We start from the raw sequence: 13,636 nt of genomic DNA, 5'->3' as shown, positions 1-13,636 counted from the left end.
GTGTTTTACTTAGGATTTTCATGGCTACTTCCATAAGTGAAATTTGAAGTTTTCTCCCTTTGCACTGCCTTACCAGGTTGCCTCATATTTTGTTAGGGTTCTAAGAGTTTATGGTAGTTTCAGAACACGTATTTGTTCTCTTTTGGTGTTTTTACAGGATCTAGGATAAGTAAGATAGTTTATTGATAAGTTTTTTCAAATTTTTAAAAAGAACATACAGGGGCTGGCCTTGCAGCCTAGTAGTCAAGCTCGGCATGCTCTGCTTCAGCAGCACAGGTTCAGTTCCCGAGCGCAGATCTACACCACTCATTGGTGGCCATGCTGTGGCGGCGACCTACATACAAAATAGAGGAAGACTGGCACAGACGTTAGCTCAGAGTGAATCTTCCTCAAACAAAAAGAGGAAGACTGGCCATAGACGTTAGCTAAGGGCAAATCTTCCTCAGCAAAAAATAAAAAAAAAAAGAACATCTAATTTCTATGCTATGTAGGTCTGCAGCTCTTCTCCCTTTTTTGGTTGGGAGGCCATGGCTTTTAATATACATTTAATGTATTCCACGATTAACAATTTATTCAAGTGCTCTACTTCTTAAGACTATTCTGAAAAGCAATCAGTTCCACTTTCATCATTAGATCTTTCAAAGTTGTACATGACATATAAATTTAGACCCAGTGTCTCTCTCGTCACTTCCTTCTGGATGTACTCCTGTCTTGTTCCTCCTGCCTATTTCTTATTCTTTCCTCCTCTCAACAACAACAAAATCCTCTGTAAAAGATAGTTTTGCCCTTTCCAAACACCTATGGGGTACCTGTATCCAATCCTATGCTAAACATAGTCATCCCTCTGTCTTCCTTTTACTACATTTAATTTTAAAGGTGGGAGAGCTTTCATAAGATAAAAAAGAAAAAGCTAACATTCTCCACCCTCGTCACCCTCCTCAAGTCTGTAGCTTCTATGAGGAAGGAGTGCCCTCTCCTACTCTCTGGCCTTCTTCCCAAGAACTCAGCTTCTACTCACCCACTGCGGAGTCTTCAAGAACAAGAGCAAGATCAGCTCTGGAGTAAACAAATGGGTTACGACGAATCTTAAAGGACAGGGATGAAGGATTTTAACAATCTAAAAGTAGGAAGTATTTGCTTTGCTGTGTGCAATACAGGAAGATGTTACCAGTTCTAGTTCCTTCTTGCCTACTTGAGAAGGCAGGGCACAGGGATGCGGGCCACTGTACCTGCGACTAGTTTGTCATATACAGCTTAGGAAAAGCACATTATCTAGCTATGTTCTAATACAACGAACATAAGTGAAATGATCTTGTAAAAACATCAAAATGACTTTTAAGTCCTAGAAAATATTCCAACTTAAATTATGATTTAACATTTTCATATAATCTCAAATATGAAAGAGACTGAAACCTTCCAGATATCCGTATCCTGCCTACCTCTTATCCAATACACTTAAGAGAATCCTAATAGGAAAGGAAATAGTTAATAAATGGATGGTAGCTTCTAGAAATCAATACTTTGCAAAAGGACTCACTCCCTTTTGGAATTTGTCCAGCAATCAATGTCAAGTTCAGTCTCTATGATTTGTGGATTCTACCTTTTCCTTTTTTGGAAAAACAGTACATTAGCTTCTCTAATTCTTCCTGCAAGGCTCCCTCTCTTCACAGCTCCTCAGACCACTGCCAGTAACTCAGCAACACGAAAGTTCTCTCAGCGTCCTAGGATACCACACGTCCTGACCAGGAGACTTGAACTCATCTGTCTCTGTAAGAGAAATCTCCTCTGTTCCAGGATGAGTCCACACCCATCCAGTATCTTGCGGTGGAGGCAACAGAGTATGGTGGGTTACAAGAGCACGCTCTGGGACGAGGGTGTCAAATCTCAGGAATCTTTCTAGGTGTATGACTTCAAACCAATTACTTAGCTTCTTTTTCTCCGTTTACTCACGTGAAAATATGGGGATGAAGACAGGGTTATTATAGGATTAAATGAGGTAAATACATATAGAAGCCTTAAACTTTATACCAGCAGGTAACATATAGGTGCCATATTAGCAATTATTTATTCTTTTTACCTCATTCTTTTTTGCTCACACAAGAAGGGAATCTTTATGCTACTTTCATACTGAACAGGTAAGTCCCAGTGATGCTGACCAGAACCTCTCATTTCAGCAACTTCAGGCCACACCGAGGACAAATGGACAATAGTAAAAGAAACAAACAGAGAAAAATTTAATCAGAGCAAGACAGCGCAGCCGCCTCCATAGGTAGCATAAACACATGGGGTAGCCAGCTACGTTCAGGATAACAGGACGCAGACTGCATTCGGACCCCACCATTGTTAATCTCCTCTAAATGTCCCTTTTCTTAGGTCAGGACACAAAATCAAACTCCTAATAACAAGATAAAATACTGAGGATGGGGAATTTTAAAAAACTGCAGAAACAGGGATAAAATAGAAAAGAGTAACTTTTACCTTGTTCTTCTTTTAGTGAATTAAAACTAAAGAAAGCCAAATTAATCACTGATGTAGGTACATATCTGCATTTAATTACATGCTATAATGAAAGATTATTCTAAATTTAAGATATTGTTAGAAATAGTTTCAAAAATAGACAATAATATAGCACAAAGCTCAGCAACCATGAGTCCATTTGCAACTATGAGGCAAATCAACTTTAAGTGGGTCTTTTTGGCTATTTTAAAACTTAGTATTCCAGAGGGCTGATATCACAACAAATGACACATTCAGCCACAGATCAAGAGTCCAGCTTCACTTGAAGGCTGCTTCAATACTTTCAAAGTCTTAAAATATTTTTGAAAGTGCGTACAGCGCAGCAGGAAGAGTCTCAGAGCTTCAGTTATCATGAAAGCTAAAATGCATGGGGCACTTAGAGTGTGTCAGGCACACTGGGCAAAGCACTTCTCAGCGCACCCTCACAACTACTCTTGCCCTTTCAGAGAAGAGAAAGCTGAGGCAGAAGTGGCAGTAAACACCCCGCCCAGGAAAACACAACCAGAAGCTAAACGCAGGAATTCCAAGGCCAGAGCCCTTCCTCTTCTCTACGCTGAGCTGTGGTTTTCTCACTTGTAGCGACGCCTAAGTATTGTTTCATGAAGCTTCTTTTTCAGTTTTGACAGTGTATTTATGCATGTACTGGGTCACTGATCAAAAATGTAATTTCTCACTGTAGGCTGGGGTTAAAAAAAGGCGGAGGGAGGGTTGGGGGTGCTTAAAAAGCCACTTACTTAAAGTGTTCATTCTTTTACTTAAAAAATCTGAAAATAAATGATTCCAACCTTAGTTGAATTTCAAACCTGATATAAGGAATTATCCCAATCAAAAAGTCAATGCTTTGACTTCTACACTAATCCATACTAATTCCAGACTAATAAGCATGTAAAAAAGAGGGTTTCCCAAATACTGTTCCAGTAGAGCCCTCCTTCAAGATGTCTGTGGGTGGGGCCGGCCCAGTGGCGCAGCGGTTAAGTTCGTACATTCCGCTTCTTGGCGGCCCGGGGTTCACCAGTTCGGATCCTGGGTGCGGACATGGCACCACTTGGCAAAAGTTATGCTGTGGTAGGCGTCCCACGTATAAAGTAGAGGAAGATGGGCACCGGTGTTAGCTCACGGCCAGTCTTCCTCAGCAAAAAGAGGAGGATTGGCAGTAGTTAGCTCAGGGCTAATCTTCCTCAAAAAAAAAAAGACGTCTGTGGGTATTTCCTGGAGGAAGGGGTGTTCTTGTGACCAAATAAGCTTGGCAAAATGGGAAATACTGCACATTAGATTTCCTTCCTGGACACATGACACAATGCACAGTATTAAAAACATTGACAAGCTCTGCAGAAAAGCAGTAATATAACCACCATCAAAAATTAAAATCTGGGGGCCAGCCCTCCAGCCAAGTGGTTAAGTTCATGTGCTCTGCCTTCGGCGGCCCAGGGTTTCACCGGTTTGGATCCTGGGCGTGGACATGGCAGCGCTCATCAGGCCAAGTTGAGACGGCATCCCACATGCCACAACTAGAAAGACCTACAACTAAAAATATACAACTATGTACTGGGGGGATTGGGGAAGAAAATATGGGGGATGGGGGCGGGGAGAAGAAGATTGGTAACAGTTGTTAGCTCAGGTGCCAATCTTTAAAAAGATTTTTTTTAAAAATCTGATTAACTGTTTTTAACCCAGTGTGTTCCCAAACTTAAAGTTCATTCTGGAACCTCTCCCACCAACAACTATTAATCTCTCATAAGACTAGTATTCTGCAAAACACAATTTGGGAAACACTGCTTTTTGCAAACTTATCCAGAAAAGGGAGATCCTAATAAGCACCAGCTGTTATAGTATATAAACCTCATTCAAATAAGCACAAACATAGCAAAGATAAATAAAATACACCAAAAATTCTATTCTGGTTAAGTATTTCATCTCCGCTGAGCGGTTTTATCCAAATATTAAATAGCTGTATCATTTAATAAACACTTAGCAGAAACAATGTATTATATTGTGATAACAAGAGGTGGGGAAGAGGGGAGAGAAGAGATAGGAAAAAAGGAAAAAAATTTTAAAAATCTGCAATTCAAATAAATTACAACCTACTGTACAATGCTTACATACATAGGAAATCTACTGAGACAAAAACTTACGTACACAGGAAAAACTTACAACTCACAAACAATCAAAGGCTGAAGAGAGAATGAAACCACACTGTAAAGAGAGAGCCACAAGATCTCCAAGAATCACGTTAGTGGCCTGAGTTTGTGTCCCCCTGCTGAAGAATCCAGAAGTAAGTGAAGTGGCTGATAACATGCCATCAAAGAGGGCAAGAGTTGTTTACTGAGACCAGGAACCCTTTGAGACCAGCATAAAGAACAGTACCCAGTGTAATGGGCAATAAAACTGCGGAACAAATTAATTCATAACAGATGGCTGAGGAACAGGGATGCTCAGGGGTGGTGAATCGCACCGTCATCTCTCATCGGTGACAGAATCCTTGGCTTTTTGGTAGCAATTCCTACAATCAAGGCCAGCATACCACCTTTATGTAGGTAGAGAATTAGTACCAAATATAGCCAAAGAATACTATCTTAAGCATATTCTTCACATCCTCAAATTTGATTCTACAGTTTTGGTTCTTTCTTGTCCACTCCCATTGCCTTTGGTTAATGTTTTTCCTTCCCCCAAAACAAAGAGCTCATAGACCTCACAACATTCAGTACTTAGAAGCTGACGATGAACTTGGTGTGAGGCTTGAGGATTTGTTAATCAACAACTTGACTTACTAAGCTTGTACTTTACAACACATAACATTTACTTCTTAACCATTTATTCATAAGTACAAAAGCAAAAATTTGAAAATACACATTTTGATGTTACTCACATTATGTGAAGCAGAGAACTACTGTATTGTGAAATTACACCAGGCACCTAACCAACCAGGAGAAAAAATGGGAAAAAACGGTTACATGCCATAAAGCTCTCATAAATAAACTGACTTCAAGACCACAGGCAAAAGGAGAGGTACCAGTACAGGACAAAAAGGCAAGTCAGAAAGCCTACACCTAGGATCACGGAAAGTAAGAGCAGAAGAGACTGAAGAGTTTTTCAATCTGGTCCCCTTGGTATAATCCTGGGACGACTGAAGCCCAGAGAGGAGTGACTTAACCAGCATGACACGATTAGTCATCGAGTCAGGACCCAGCCCAGACCTTCCAATACCCAGGCTTCTGCACTTCCCACTGCAACACAAGGTCTCCTATCTTCTCTACAAGACTAACATGGAAAAGAAACACTCTGGCCTAACTAAAACTATAAACCACTAATCAAATTATGACTCTGTACAACTAGAGCATTTAGGATAAACCACCTCGTTTTGTATTATAACATGTGGTCACTGTCTGGAAACCTGTTAAAATCCTCATTAGGCTATATTTATAAATCTTCACTCTAAAGTACTAAGTAAAAAGTGGTTAGCAAAAAAACCAAGACCCTATAGAGGAAAATAAAACTATTTCATATGAGAAAGTCACACACTATTCCAGGGTGCACACATTTCAAAGTGAGATCTGGGTTCAAATCCTAGCTCAACCGTACAATTTCTGCATGACCTTGGACACGCTCCTCACTTTGATTTCCCATCTGTAACGATGCTGGGGGGCAGAACTACCTACCTCAGAGGTTTGCCCAACATTTAATGGTACTCAAAGAGTAATTCTCTCCCCTAATCTATTTTTGTCCATCTCCCTTGATTCTCTCTTTCAACTTTTAGCTTCATACAACCAGCCCCCAAAAATCTTGCCAGCTACATCACAATTATAAATATTAGTACATTAAACACCTTAAAAAAAAAGGAAAAAGGGATTATATGCCAAAGAACACTTAATATGTGAATACAATCTTTGTAAATGTTAGCGAAAAGGTTCAAAAAGACATTACTGCATAAAGTATAAAAATTTCTTTCAAACAAACTGGACAAAGAATGAAGATAACTAGGCTCTAGACCAGTCCTGTGGCGGATAAGGCACAGGACCCTAAGCAAGCAACTCTACTTCACAGGAACTTCCACCAGTCACGGCTCAAAGTCAGCCACTCACTGCTCTGGTTACCGTGAGCCTCAGTGTTTCCATCTTCAGAGAACCACTCCGACCAGAAGGTTTCTAAAGTTCTCACATTTCTTCCACCCGAAACAGTCTATCATCAGCATCAGCAGCATCATAAAACTTATTATGTCCGGCACTTGTTATGTGCCAGGCCCTGTTCTAAGCACTTTACACAGAGTGACTCATTTCATCCCCCTACATTATTCTCGGAAATGGTCTATATCACTCCCATCCAAGGAATCTAAGCTAGGGAGAAGAGAAGGAACTTGCCTAAAGCTGCAGAGCCCACAGGAGGGGTGAGGATTCAACAATCCAGGGGGTCTGGCTGCACCTGTGCTTTTAATCACAAGCAATACCGCCTCTCAGAATTCCCTAAAGCCCAGAGTGGGCCTTATCTATAGACACGTAAACAGAAATCTGTTCATGCTATTTTATTCCTGTGCCTAAATATGGCTGATCCATAATCTACTGTGGAGGGAAAGAATGGTGACTAACATGTTAACAGTACCTGTAAAAGAGCAAGACAGTTTACAACACAAAGTTATAAAGTAGCAAGTTAATTAAGACCAAGCTAGAAAATGTATATTTTGTTTCTCGGACAAACATTTTATCACAATAATCAAGGTGCTGTGATGTTTTAACATTATCATACTTCCTTCATCATCAAATTTATCTGCTAGATAATGCTCCCAAGGAATAATTATCATGTAAAATCAGACTGCCACAAATATCGGTTAAGTAGATTTTCTCAGTCTTTGTAACCATGCATATGAAAATGCATACATACATATAAATAAGCAAACACAGATCTACAACTTAAACACTGTACTGTGAAGTTAGTGTGTCAAGTTAGACACAATGAATTAAGGGTTGTGCAAATAGGTATGTGCTGGACACTGCCAACAGAAACAGCCGGGGCAGGCTCTACCTCGCTCCTTTGAGGCCACTTCACACCTGACTGACCTCTTGCAATTCTCTGAATGCCATTCTTCCTTCCTCTGCCAGTTTAACATCGAAGTAGCTAATAAAACACAATTCTGCCATCCTCTCACCCCTTCTATCTCAAGTGAAAAGTTATAAGCACAATGGGGGTAGGAAGCTCAGTGAGGTAGAAATGGCATGTCAGAGGACAACACACACACATGCGCACACCCACTGCAAGACAAAATTCTGACGGCAACCAGCTGTTAACCTTAATTTCATCACCATCAGTCTATCATCCGCCACCCAGTCCTGCATTAACTCTTCTCACATCCTTGGAAGGCCTGAGAAACAGAAGAACAAACATTTAGTGTTTACTCCCAGACTGGTAGAAATATTTGCCTCACTCTGTTCTGCCCCTATCCTCCAGACTACTCAAGGTAGTGGCTAGGGTCCAGGTGGACAGTCCTCAGAGTGGTGAGACACCCAAAGTAAGAACTCTCATATAGCTCAATTCCTTCTTTAATTAAGGATGGCTCCAGTACTAGTCTTCTCTCCAATAAAAACCAAAATATAGACTAATCACTAAATTGTTAGGTTACTTGGCTTGATCTGCATTCAAATACAAGATCTTTACACCTCAATAACTAAACAACAAAACAAGTCACAAGCAATGTAACCCAGAGGTTCAGAGATTTGATCTTCTTTCACACAATTTCATCACACGACCAAGTTTTACCAACCTTTTGCCAATATCCATACTAATGCACCCATCACATTTCTATTTCTATAACACCACACAACATACATAACATCAAATACCTAATTACAAGGAGCTATGGAAAAAAGGAAAATGGATTTTTAAAATAAAAACACCCCCAGAAAGGTAACCAGAAGACAGTACCTGAAGCGAAATTTTGCCCTACTGGATTTTATTTTTGCATGCTGGTGGGGCGGGGAGGGGGGCAAGATCTGGATTTGTGTCTGTATTTTTATGGCAGGTGGCAAAACTGAGAATGCTCAGTGGTCAACCCCTCCTGGAAAAAAGGCAGTAATGACAGAAATCTATAACCTACAAAAGTTGATCAAAACGAAAAACTTAAGTAAATATTCAAAATTAATAAAGGATGCTTTGTGGTATACACGTGCAAATACAAATAAAGATTCAAATAAAATCAAATTATAAAACCAAACCCCGTTCTTAAACTGGACTTTCTTAGCTATTCTTTTATATTAACTTTATGAAAATTTATAAGTCTATCTCAGGTTCTCACTTTATACGCCATTAGAAACAGAAACAGAGACCTCATTAATACATTTTAGAATGTAAAGCACAGGGGAAAAAACTAAGTGGTTTAAACAAGAACCTGCAATCTGAAGTGCCAAAGAACTAAAGTAAACTGCCTTGAAATCAAAAACCAGAAAGTCCCTTTTGTTATAGCAGCAAATTATTTCATGACAAATATCTATATTTCACTAAAGAAAGACCAAGAGAAAAACTAAATACATCTAGCCTGAATCTCTGTGATGTCATGATCAAAAAGTAATTCACCTATACAGATGGCCCTAGTATAAAGACTATTTTTTAGGGGAGGAGTTGGGGTGAAATGCGAAGGGGAAGTGCACCACAGTGTATGGGAGATATTACACCAGCTATGAAAGTAATCTTTTTATAGTGTTTTTAAAAGTACATCCACACATACAGTAGAGATGTGAGATGCTTCCATATCTGATGACAACACGCATCCCAAGTAATAAAACCTTTCTTTATTCAACAAACAAGAGGATCCAAATCTTACAGGGAAATTAATAAATACACTTCAAACAAGAAGCCTTTATCAAAAGTTCAGTCCACATAAGTTATTAAGCATGACTATTGCATTTTATCTGATGTAAATAATGCAACCTTGTGCAAAAAATAATACATTTAAGACTTGCTTTACTTGGGTAAAAATATTTTTATATGATTATATTTAATGACCAAAAAAGAAAAGCTTAATAAAAATTATATATATATGCATGCAGCTTATTTCATTATGTAAAGAAAAAAAAAGACTTAAAAGGAAACCAGCAAAGATTCTAAGCTGCTCCCATAGATCATATACTCTAGACTGCAAACACAGCTAATTACTTGCTACTAGTTTGAAAAAATGTACGAAACAAAGCTAAAGACTTTCACTTCTGGTTCTCCTATAAAGATTTTCATAACTAAAAATTCATAAGAAATTTTTACCTTTTATAATTTGATTTTATTTGAATCTTTATTTGTATTTGCACGTGTATACCACAAAGCATCCTTTATTAATTTTGAATATTTACTTAAGTTTTTCGTTTTGATCAACTTTTGTAGGTTATAGATTTCTGTCATTACTGCCTTTTTTCCAGGAGGGGTTCTATATCCAACTTCCTATCCCAGAATATCAGTAACAACCTGATTTCTTAAAATCATCAATTTAGATTGCTTTACACAAATGCCATCTGAAAAAAGTCATGTTCAGCTCAGTAATTCCCAAGTGTAGACACCTAATACCCGGCACAAGAACTTTTGCTGCATTTTAGTGAACTGCACCAACAGAAACGCCTTCTGCGCAGACGACCTTATTTTATACAAATCTTTCCATTAACTCTTAAGAGCCTAACATCTAAGGAAGCTTTTTGCAAAACGTACTTTGCTTAAGCTGGACATAGATTTACTTGAATATCCGGGAAGCTGTCAAAATCGATCTCAAACTGCATCATATTCAAGGCACAGAATGGCAACTCTTTACTGGGCCTCCTCTCCTTTCTTTCACAAGAGCGCCTTTAACATCCCCTAGCTTACATTTCCGGGCTCATGAGTCACTGAGCAATGAGCTCTAAGTTTCCCTTAGAACGCCACTCAAACAGCTCCTCTACAGCATTCAAGGATCTGGCCCCCAAATATCTCCTTAGCCCACCCCCACGACCCACCACGGCCCCAGGGAACAAACTGAATTATCCACTATTGCTAGACTACGTCTTTTTACCTTTGTCCTCTAGCTTTGCTGCCCCTCCACACACCGTCTCTTCTGCAACCCTCCTCTCCCAAATCCCATTGGGCCTTCAAGGCCCTGCTTGGCACCGCCTCGCCCAGGGAGCCTTCCAGATTTCTGCCGGGCGGAAGTGATCGATGGGTCGGGTCTTCCCTGGGTGCCTTGCTAGCACCTTGCAGTTCTTTCCCAGGACTTATCACCTCCTTCCTGGTATGGTATTATTTGTGTAGTACTCGTCTTATCTCCCACACCAGAGCGTTAGCTCCTTGGGGGAGGGGACCGCGGGCCCCGCTTCACCTCTGAATCCCTCGGGCGCGGACCGCTCGGTAGGGGAGGGGGCGCCCAACCGAACTGGGGGAGGCTCCAGCCGCGCCGCTCCCGACCGGAAATCGGTTGGGCATTTTTCCGAAATGAAGATCTCAGAGATGCGACCGTGCCTCCCGCGAACAGGAAGTTCACCCGCGGCCGGGAGCGGGGCGGCGGGAGTGACAGCTGGCCCGGCCCGCACCTCCCCGCCCTCCCGACGCCGGCCGGGGACGCCCCCGCGCCGCCGAGCCCCGGCCGCAGGCCCCCGGCGCCGCGCCGGCGACGGGAGGGGAGGCTCCGGAGGGGCCCGGGCCGGGGGTCGGCCAGGCCCCGCCGCCACCGCCCGAGAAAATGGAGGCAGCCCCGGGGCCCGCGGACCGGCCGGGCCGAGCAGGCGGAAGCCGGGCAGCGTCCGCGCCGCGAGCAGGGCCGGGCCGGGGTCACTCACGGGGCTGGGCCGGGCGGCTCCCTCTCCGCCTCAGCGTCGTCGCCGTCCCCGTCCTCGGCCGCCGCCGCCGCCTCGGGCTGCTCGCTCGGTCCCCGCGGCGCGGCTCGGGCGCTCGGCCCCTCCGTTGTCTTCCGCCCGCTCCTGCTCCCGGCGACGGGCTCCCGCGGCGGCGGCGGCGGCTGCGCGGGCGGACGGCGGCCCAGGGGCTCCCGCGGCGGCCGCCGCACTGCTGCGCTCGCTCGCGCGCTCGGGCTGCGGCTGCGGCTGTGCTGCGGGGCCCGACGCCGCCTTCGCCCTCGCCCTCGCCGTCCCCGGCTCCTGGAGGCTCGCTCTCTCCCAGGCCGCGCCGCTCCCCGCTCCCGGCCCGAGCCCGGCTTTGACGTGCGCACTGCGCAGCCGCCGAGGGCGCGACGTCGGGCGGCGCCGCAACGCCCCCCTCGGCCTCGGGCGCCCCCGGGCGGCCGGGCGGACTCAGCGCTGGAATCCGCGCCCAGGCCGAGGAGAGAGCGGACGCGGGGAAAAGCAGAAGTCAGTACCGGAGTTCCTCTTCTGTCGTCTGCCGCTTAAATGTCAGTGCTCAGCCCCTTCTCGTCTGTCTAAGCACTCTTCCTGGAGGAGTCTCACGCCCACTTTCTACGACCACTTCCTCGACTCTTAGCAAAGCTTTGTTTCTGCTAAAGGCCAGCAGCTGACTTTGTGTAGACCGATCGTGTCGTACTTTCGAGGGAACTAACTCTCATTTTAGCATCCTCTGTGAGAGAGCGTGGAAAGTGATGGAATGATCCAGATTAATAGGACTCAACAGCCTGGATTTAAATCCTAGCTCCATCATTTCGTATCCACGGGCTGTTTCGTGTCCCTGTGCCTGGGTTTCTTCACACGCACGCAAGTATAATAATCATAGAGCACCATAGGCTTATCAGGATGAAGGAGATAATGCGTTGCAAGGCTCTGACAACAGAGTCTGGTGCAGAAAAATGCCATACATGTATATTTTTGTTTCTTGGTTTTGCTTTGTTTTTAATTTGTAAGTGAACAGGTATTCTGAGCATCTGCTGTGTGTCAGGCACTTTTCTAGCTGGTAGGGCAGCGAAGGAAACAGTCTCTGCTCCTGAGATAAACCATAAACAAATAAACCAACGCATATTAGATGGTCTTAAGTGCTATGGAGAAAAAACCAACACAGGCTAAAGAGGGGAGAGAGTGCAGGGTACTGCTATTTATAGCACTCCTACAGGGAGCACCTACAAGAAGAAAGAGCATGTTGTGAGCTCTGTGCGTGGAAAGGCAGAGGAAACAGCAAGGACCAAGGCCTTGAGGTGGGAATGTGCTCTGGAAGCTTGAGTGACGCAGTGGAGCCCAGCAAGAGAGCCCTGAGGGAGGGGAAAGGGTAGAGATGAGGTGAGAATGGGGGCCCTGAAGACCCAAGTGAGGACTTTGGTTTTCACTCTGAACAGGTATGGGAAGCTCTTTGGAGGGTTTTGAGCAGAGAAAGGATGTGATCTGACATTTCAAAAGGATCACTCTGGTTCGGTCGTGAAGACCAGCCTGGAGGGCCTGAGGGCTTCAGCCCAGAGACCAATTAGAAGGCTTTTGAAATAATCCTGTCGAGAGAAGACAGGCTTGGTCCAGGGTGGTCATGGTGGAGGAGTAAAGAAGGAGTTGAGTTCTAGACACGTTTAATAGGTCGAGCTGACAGGATTTTGCTGATTTCTAAGTTTTTGTGTTTTGGGGGTTTTTTTCGCCAAGCAACTTGGAAGATACAATTTGGTGAAGTGGGGAAGACAAAAAGAAACAGATGTGAAGGGAGGATCGGGGGAGTTCATTTGGGGGCATATGAAGTTTGAGCTGCCTGTTAGATACCCAAGTAAGAAGCCAGATATAGAAGGCTGGGGTTTAGGGAGAGGTCCAGGCTGGAGAGAGAACTTGGGGAGTCCTCAGAGAAGGGAAAATCGCAGAACTCAATGAGGTCATTTAAGGGAGTGAGTGTTAATACAGGGCAAGGCCAAGGACGAGCCCGAAGCCCCCGTCTCTGAGAGGCCAGGGAGATGACAAGGAACCAGCAAAGGATTCTGAGGAACAGGTGGCAGGAGGAGACCCAGGAGAGCCTCGTGTGCTGGACAACCAGGAGGATGGATCCATGCCACCCATTTCGGCTGTAGTTCAAGGAAGGGTGGTGTTGGTGTTAGCACCGTAGAGGTTACTCGTGGCCTTCAGAAGAACTGCTTCAGCAGAGGGAAAGCCTGGTGGAAGTGATCTAGAAAGATCTCTAGAAAGAATGGGGCTCTAGAAAGAGAGATCGCTAATGTTGACAACTTTTTCATGAAGTTTTGCACAGAAATGAGATG

At 43.8% G+C, this 13,636-nt stretch overlaps 1 protein-coding gene across 4 annotated transcripts in view; it reads right to left on the bottom strand.

The window, feature by feature from the left end:
* Window positions 1–11,686, bottom strand: part of CAB39 (calcium binding protein 39) — an 83,506-nt gene extending 71,820 nt beyond the window's left edge. Inside the window, exons 1-2 of one of the 4 annotated variants that reach the window (XM_070620139.1) lie at window positions 11,605–11,686; window positions 11,289–11,359 (exon numbers count right to left, since the gene is read on the bottom strand). The gene's annotated coding sequence lies outside the window, so the exon portion shown is untranslated. Of the gene's footprint in view, window positions 1–7,794; window positions 7,868–10,528; window positions 11,073–11,288 lie in introns of those variants that run through there. The other 3 variants (XM_070620140.1, XM_070620137.1, XM_008530043.2) reach the window with 3 other exon arrangements.
* Window positions 11,687–13,636: the final 1,950 nt, after the last annotated feature.

This window comes from Equus przewalskii, chromosome 5 (genome assembly GCF_037783145.1).
Source record: "Equus przewalskii isolate Varuska chromosome 5, EquPr2, whole genome shotgun sequence".
Taxonomy (NCBI): Eukaryota; Metazoa; Chordata; class Mammalia; order Perissodactyla; family Equidae; genus Equus; species Equus przewalskii.
This window is presented reverse-complemented; position numbering and strand designations above follow the sequence as displayed.